Source organism: Triticum aestivum, chromosome 6D (assembly GCF_018294505.1).
Source record: "Triticum aestivum cultivar Chinese Spring chromosome 6D, IWGSC CS RefSeq v2.1, whole genome shotgun sequence".
NCBI classification, from domain to species: Eukaryota; Viridiplantae; Streptophyta; class Magnoliopsida; order Poales; family Poaceae; genus Triticum; species Triticum aestivum.
Window position 1 is genome coordinate 369,875,901 of NC_057811.1, and position 8,101 is coordinate 369,884,001.

Genomic DNA, 8,101 nt, shown 5'->3' on the forward strand with positions numbered 1-8,101 from the left:
CATATCGGCGGGCGGGCGACGTATTTAAAAAAAAAGGCCATCCTACCCTTTCTAATGAAGGGGTATGGATAAATCTCATCCATTGATGTGTTTAGAGGGGTTGTACCGAAGCGGAAGTGAAAAAAGTTTTGTTTGTCCAATTATTCCGACTAATGTTAGCATATTGATTTACTACCAAGTATTCTCAAAATGACTTGCGAGGTTGCTCGCCTCAAATTTTTAATTAGATGGCATAGATATATTCTCCATAATTGTAGGTGTATGGAACCTTATTAATTCCGTCCATGTATAGATATATTATCATGCACAACAGTTTTTGTTTCTCTAATTCCGAATTTCATTATACGTATCAACTCTATATTCCATAAGAATGGCCCAAACCTCATGCACAGACAATAATCAAGCAACTGGATTTTGAACGAAAAATATTTGCCTTACATGAATGTTCATTATTTTCTATGAACATATGGCTAAAACGTATGGTCAATTATGCACGCTGGTGTATGTTTCAGTGTATACAACGTCATGTACTTGCAAACAGAGGGGTGTGTTCCCTTGTCTTACTTATATTTTCCTCAAGTTACTACTTCTGTGTCCAAGGTTAGCTCCCAATCTTTGTTGCCTCTCCTCGACTACTGAATTGACTCCATGCATCATTGGCACCACCTCTCCTGGGTATCATCTCTTATGGACACAAACTATTGATTTGCATGTTTCGTTGTATTCTAGCTTGATGAAATGATCACTGAGCAAAGGATCATCGATATTCGATCAATGGATTCTGATAAAACAAAAGTAGTGTAGCAAACATGTACATCATAGAATAATTAATACGACCAGCACCATTCCCTTGCCGTACTTATATTTACCTCAAGTAAATAATTTTGTGTTCAAGGTTTACTTTGAAAAAAAAATCTAAATATACATAGATTTTTTACATCTATACTATGTACATTCCGAATTAAGATTTTTTTTCTATATTTAGGGGCACAAATGTTTTTGGCACCTACACTGCTGAATGTATCAGAGATCCTTAAGACATGTTGGAAAACCAATGTTATAGTGTTTTGTATATCAAACATAGCCACGTCATCCTTATATTGTCTAGCAGAGACATTTGGATTACGAAAGTAGGCTGACCTTGATTTTTGCATGCCTCAGTTCTTGTAGTCAATACCTCCCTCCTGTAGTAATTGGTGGTAAAATATCCATCCGTTTTACTACTGAAAATTAAGTGTATTACGATCAAATCTAAACCCAGAATTACGTTGTAAAAGAGTACCAAATTTACTACAGCATGCAAAGCGTTTTACCATCAAGTTTAATGCCAGATTATAAGTAGTAAAATAATCTACTCTCTCCGTCCCATAATATAAGAACGTTTTTACACTAGTGCAGTGTAAAAAATGTTCTTATATTTTGGAACGGAGGGAGTAGCATTTTTACTACAGAACACTAAGTCTTACTGGATGAATGTGAATAAAATAATAAGTGCATGGGTTTGTTATGCTGTCAGCACGCACTGAGTACAATGTGCATATGTAGTAAACAAATTATCATGTTTACTACATGTTACATTGGGAATTACTAACAATAGTTCACGGAGGCTTCTGTAGTAAAGAGGTCAATAGGTTTTACTATATGTTACATAAGACTTTACTATCAATTTATGAGCATCTATCTATAGTAATGAAGTTAACACTTTTTACTACATATTACATAGGCTATTACGATCAAATGGGAAGAGAAGCGCCAGGAGGCGCGCACATTTTATGGTTGATTGGGTGCACCGGACGGCCGGAGCGCAGAATAAGGATTATGTGCTCACGTTTTACGGCTGATTGCTACGAACTTATTCTGTAAGCAAAACTTAAACACATAAGTAAATCCACCTATGGTAAATAGTACCGTTCTAAATAACAATATGAATTAGAGTATTACATTATCCCGCAAAAAATAGAATTAGAGTATTATATTGATGCAAATAATTAGAAAACAATAACCTCTCAACACATTTTTTAACGTGTGCCAGAAATTGTAGAAAATGATGGAATTATGTCCATTCACGTAGTTCCTAAATAAATATGATTTCCACGTATCAATGATTCCATATAGGACAGTAGTAGTGATCTAGTAAAGTACCGGAAAGATACAAATTTATTAAAAAAAAAATTATTTAGCTATGCAAGATAGTTGTATAAATTGCGTTAAAAATAGTTACCTGTTTTGGATTAGAATAAAAGCTAAGATAAAGTAAATGGACAGAGATATTATTACCTTCTAAAGCTGGCATGCCAGCAACTCCGATCCTTGATAAGAGACCGGGGACATGAATATCGGATGGATGCGTCGCAGCAACATCTATTTCACGAACTGTAGAGGAAGGACCTACACACATGCATCAAAAGAGATCAACTATCGTTGGAATTAAACACGATCTTGTCCGACCGGCTGATCGCTAGCTTGGTCTAGCAGCATTATACGCACGTACATCTTCGGAAGGAATCTATCCAAGTGCTTTTTTTTGGTCTAGCTAGCATGGTACGCCAGTATCCTGACCAGCGGCAGGAAAGTAATCAGCTGCGGCTGGTATCTGTATCTCGCCGGAAAGTACTCGGTTGGATTAGTTCGGACTTATGCTAACAGCTATGCTATGTACATCAATCAAATCTGGTAGCATCACTAAGCTAATGAGTTGGGCAGCCGCCGGTGCAGTTTATCTACCATGTACCTGAACCAATCAACAACCCCTGTATCCACGTAAATCCAGCGACAATTAGTTGACGATTTGGCCGGCCGTTGATGCAATCTTCTCTTCTGCGTAGTCAATCAATCTGCCAGCGCATCCACATAAATTTGATGGCTATGAGATTTGATGATTTGGGAAGCCGCCGGTGCTATCTTCTCTGTATATCACGCTAATCAACCTGGTGGAGCTCGAGGGGAATCGCATGGGACGCCGCAGGTGTGTGCGAGGGCTTGGAGGAGGATTAGGTTTATTAGGGCTTGGAGGAGGATTACACGTGGGTTCTTGGTGGCTACCTTTTTTTTCACATAAGAGCAGCCACGTCTTTTTCGTTAGATGCAACCCACGTTCTAACTTTGGTCGTAGGGAACGAAACATTTTCTTTCAATATAACTGTAATGGCATTGGTGGGTAATTTTTTGACTTATAATCTTATCTAATGGCTATAAAAACATGATCTGTTAAATTGACGGACGGATGTTTCTAATTTTTGTGGTAATTTCTAGCGTATTTCTCTTTTTTGGTTAAACCGTCAAGTACTTTTTATATATAAATAGATTGTTGATGCCTTTACCTGCTATCCTAATATAGGATGCTATTGTTCCATCAGTGGCCCTACATTCTTGTCCGTCTGCCATGCTATACTACTGGGCCGTGATCACTTCGGGAGGTGATCACGGGCATATGCTATATACTTTATACTGTTACATTACTTATGATATTGTTCGGAGATGGGTGCTGAAGGGGCAGGTGGCTCCATCCCGGTAGAGGCGGGCCTGGGTTCCCGACGGCCCCCGACTGTTACTTTGTGGCGGAGCGACAGGGCAGGTTGAGACCACCTAGGTGAGAGGTGGGGCTAGCCCTGGTCGGCGTTCGCGGATACTTTAATTAACACGCTTAACGAGATCTTGGTATTTGATCTGAGTATTGCCACTGGCCTATACGCACTAACCAACTACGCGGGAACAATTATGGGCACTCGACGTCGTGGTATCAGCCGAAGCCTTCTTGACGTCAGCGACTGAGCGCCGCGCACCGGATTGGGCTGGAACGTCTGCTCTTGTATTAGGGAGGCTAGGTCTGCTTACCGGCCGCGTACGCAACGTGCAGGTGTGCAATGGGCGATGGGCCCAGACCCCTGCGTGCATAGGATTTAGACCGGCGTGCTGACCTCTCTGTTGTGCCTAGGTGGGGCTGCGACGTGTTGATCTTCCGAGGCCGGGCATGACCCAGGAAAGTGTGTCTGGCCAAAGGGGATCGAGCGTGTTGGGTAATGTGGTGCACCCCTGCAGGGAAGTTTATCTATTCGAATAGCCGTGATCCTCGGTAACAGGACGACCCGGAGTTGTACCTTGACCTTATGACAACTAGAACTGGATACTTAATAAAACACACCCTTCCAAGTGCCAGATATAACCCGGTGATCGCTCTCACACAGGGCGACGAGGGGAGGATCGCCGGGTAGGATTATGCTATGCGATGCTATTTGGTGAACTTACCATCTACTCTCTTCTACATGCTGTAAAATGGAGGCTGCCAGAAGCGTAGTCTTCGACAGGACTAGCTATCCCCATCTTATTCTAGCATTCTGCAATTCAGTCCACCGATATTGCCCCTTTACACAGATACCCATGCATATGTAGTGTAGATTCTTGCTTGTGAGTACTTTGGATGAGTACTCACGGTTGCTTTTCTCCCTCTTTTTCGCCTTTCCATTCTACCTGGTTGTCGCAACCAGATGTTGGAGCCCAGGAGCCAGACGCCACCGTCGATGACGACTCCTTCTACACTGGAGGTGCCTACTACTACGTGCAGGCCGCTGACGACGACCAGGAGTAGTTTAGGAGGAGCCCAGGCAGGAGGCATGCGCCCCTTTCGATCTGTATCTCAGTTTGTGCTAGCCTTCTTAAGGCAAACTTGTTTAACTTATGTCTGTACTCAGATATTATTGCTTTCACTGACTCGTCTATGATCGAGCACTTGTATTCGAGCCCTCGAGGCCCCTGGCTTGTATTATGATGCTTGTATGACTTATTTTATTTTTAGAGTTGTGTTGTGATATCTGTTGGGGAACGTAGTAATTTTAAAAATTTCCTACGCACACGCAAGATCATGGTGATGCATAGCAACGAGAGGGGAGAGTGTTGTCTACGTACCCTCGTAGACCGTAAGCGGAAGCGTTATATCAACGCGGTTGATGTAGTCGTACGTCTTCACGATCCGACCGATCCAAGTACCGAAAGCACGACACCTTCGATTTCTGCACATGTTCGGCTCGGTGACGTCCTCGGCTTCTCGATCCAGCAAGAGGGGCGAAGTAGTAGATGAGTTCCGGCAACACGACGGCGTGGTGACGGTGTTGGTGAAGAACAATCTTCGCAGGGCTTCGCCTAAGCACTACGAAAACTATGACGGAGGATAAACTAGAGGAGACGGGGTTGCCGACACACGGCTTGGTGTTTCTTGATCTGTCTTGGGTGCTAGCCCTGCCCCTCTATTTATATGTTGAGCCTTGGGGTCGAAACTTGGAGTAAAAGCCTCCACAAAGTCGGTTTCACCCGAAAGGCAAGAGTCCTTCTCGGACTCCAGGGCCAGACGCCAGGGACCCTGGCATCTGGCCCCTGGACTCCGCAAAACTTCCTTTTGCACTTTCCAAAAACCTCGTGGGCTTTCCCCTTTGGCCCAGATAAAGTGTTCTCGTGCCCAAACATTTCGGGAAACATCCGGAACCCCTTCTGATGGATTCCGGAACCTTTCCGGAGATCAAACACTACTATCCACATATCAATCTTTACTTCCGGACCATTCCAGAGTTCCTCGTCATATCCGTGATCTCATCCAAAACTCCGAACAACATCCAGTCACCAACATACATAACTCATAGTACTATATCGTCAACGAACGTTAAGCGTGCGGACCCTACGGGTTCGAGAACTATGTAGACATGACCGAGACACCTCTCTTGTCAATAGCCAATAGCGGCACCTGGATGCCCATATTGGCTCCTACATATTCTACGAAGATCTTTATCGGTCAGACCGCATAACAACATACGTTGTTCCCTTTGTCATCGGTATGTTACTTGCCCGAGATTCGATCGTAGGTATCTCAATACCTAGTTCAATCTCGTTACCGGCAAGTCTCTTTACTCGTTCCGTAATACATCATCCCGCACTAACTCATTAGTTGCAATGCTTGCAAGGCTGATAGTGATGTGCATTACCGAGTGGGCCCAGAGATACCTCTCCGACAATCGGAGTGACAAATCCTAATCTCGAAATACGCCAACCCAACAAGTACCTTTGGAGACACCTGTAGAGCACCTTTATAATCACCCAGTTACGTTGTGACGTTCGGTAGCACACAAAGTGTTCCTCCGGTAAACGGGAGTTGCATAATCTCATAGTCATAGGAACATGTATAAGTCATGAAGAAAGCAATAGCAACATACTAAACGATCGAGTGCTAAGCTAACGGAATGGGTCAAGTCAATCACATCATTCTCCTAATGATGTGATCCCGTTAATCAAATGACAACTCATGTCAATGGCTAGGAAACTTAACCATCTTTGATTAACGAGCTAGTCAAGTAGATGCATACTAGTAACACTTTGTTTGTCTATGTGTTCACACATGTATTATGTTTCCGGTTAATACAATTCTAGCATGAATAATAAACATTTATCATGAAATAAGGAAATAAATAATAACTTTATTATTGCCTCTAGGGCATATTTCCTTCAGTCTCCCACTTGCACTAGAGTCAATAATCTAGATCACATCGCCATGTGATTTAACATCAATAGTTCACATCACCATGTGATTAACACCCATAGTTCACATCGTCATGTGACCAACACCCAAAGGGTTTACTAGAGTCAATAATCTAGTTCACATCGCTATGTGATTAACACCCAAAGAGTACTAAGGTGTGATCATGTTTTGCTTGTGAGAGAAGCTTAGTCAACGGGTCTGCCATATTTAGATCCGTATGTATTTTGCAAATTTCTATGTCTACAATGCTCTACATGGAGCTACTTTAGCTAATTGCTCCCACTTAGAGTCATCTGGATCAGTGCCAAAACTTGTATTGACGTAACCCTTTACGACGAACCTTTTGTCACCTCCATAATCGAGAAACATATCCTTATTCCACTAAGGATAATTTTTACCGCTGTCCAGTGATCTACTCCTAGATCACTATTGCACTCCCTTGACAAAATCAGTGTAGGGTATACAATAGATCTGGTACATAGCATGTCATACTTTATAGAACCTATGGTTGAGGCATAGGGAATGATTTTCATTCTCTTTCTATCTTCTGTCGTGGTCGGGCTTTGAGTCTTACTCAATTTCACACCTTGTAACATAGGTAAGAACTCTTTCTTTGACTGTTCCATTTTGAACTACTTCAAAATCTTTTCAAGGTATGTACTCATTGAAAAAACTTATCAAGCGTCTTGATCTATCTCTATAGATCTTGATGCTCAATATGTCAGCAGCTTCACCGAGGTCTTTCTTTGAAAAACTCCTTTCAAACACTCCTTTATGCTTTGCAGAATAATTCTACATTATTTCTGATCAATAATATGTCATTCACATATACTTATCAGAAATGTTGTAGTGCTCCCACTCACTTCCTTGTAAATACAGGCTTCTCCAAAAGTCTGTACAAAACCAAATGCTTTGATCACACTATCAAAGCGTTTATTCCAACTCCGAGAGGCTTGCACCAGTCCATAAATGGATCGCTGGAGCTTGCACACTTTGTTAGCTCCCTTTGGATCGACAAAACCTTCGGTTGCATCATATACAACTCTTCTTCCAAAAATCCATTCAGGAATGCAGTTTTTACATCCATTTGGCAAATTTCATAATCATAAAATGCGGCAATTGCTAACATGATTCGGACAGACTTAAACATCGCTACGGGTGAGAAGGTCTCATCTTAGTCAATCCCTTGAACTTGTCGAAAACCTTTCGCAACAAGTCGAGCTTTATATACAGTAACATTACCGTCAGCGTCAGTCTTCTTCTTGAAGATCCATTTATTCTCAATGGCTTGCCGATCATCGGGCAAGTCAACCAAAGTCCACACTTTGTTATCATACATGGATCCCATCTCAGATTTCATGGCCTCAAGCCATTTTGCGGAATCTGGGCTCACCATCGCTTCTTCATACTTCGTAGGCTCCAGAACAGGATTACCGTACCACTCTGGTGCGGATCTTACTCTGGTTGACCTACGAGGTTCAGTAACAACTTGATCTGAAGTTTCATGATCATCATCATTAACTTCCTCACTAATTGGTATAGATGTCACAGGAACCGGTTTCTGTGATGAACTACTTTCCA

At 42.2% G+C, this 8,101-nt stretch overlaps 1 long non-coding RNA gene across 1 annotated transcript; it reads right to left on the bottom strand.

Moving 5' to 3' along the window:
- Positions 1 to 476: 476 nt before the first annotated feature.
- On the bottom strand, positions 477 to 2,994 carry LOC123141666 (uncharacterized). Its single transcript, XR_006470391.1, has 3 exons — positions 2,278 to 2,994; positions 1,141 to 1,223; positions 477 to 745 (listed from the first exon to the last, which is right to left on the bottom strand). It is a non-coding gene; the product is annotated as an uncharacterized lncRNA (long non-coding RNA).
- Between the last annotated feature and the right edge of the window lie 5,107 nt (positions 2,995 to 8,101).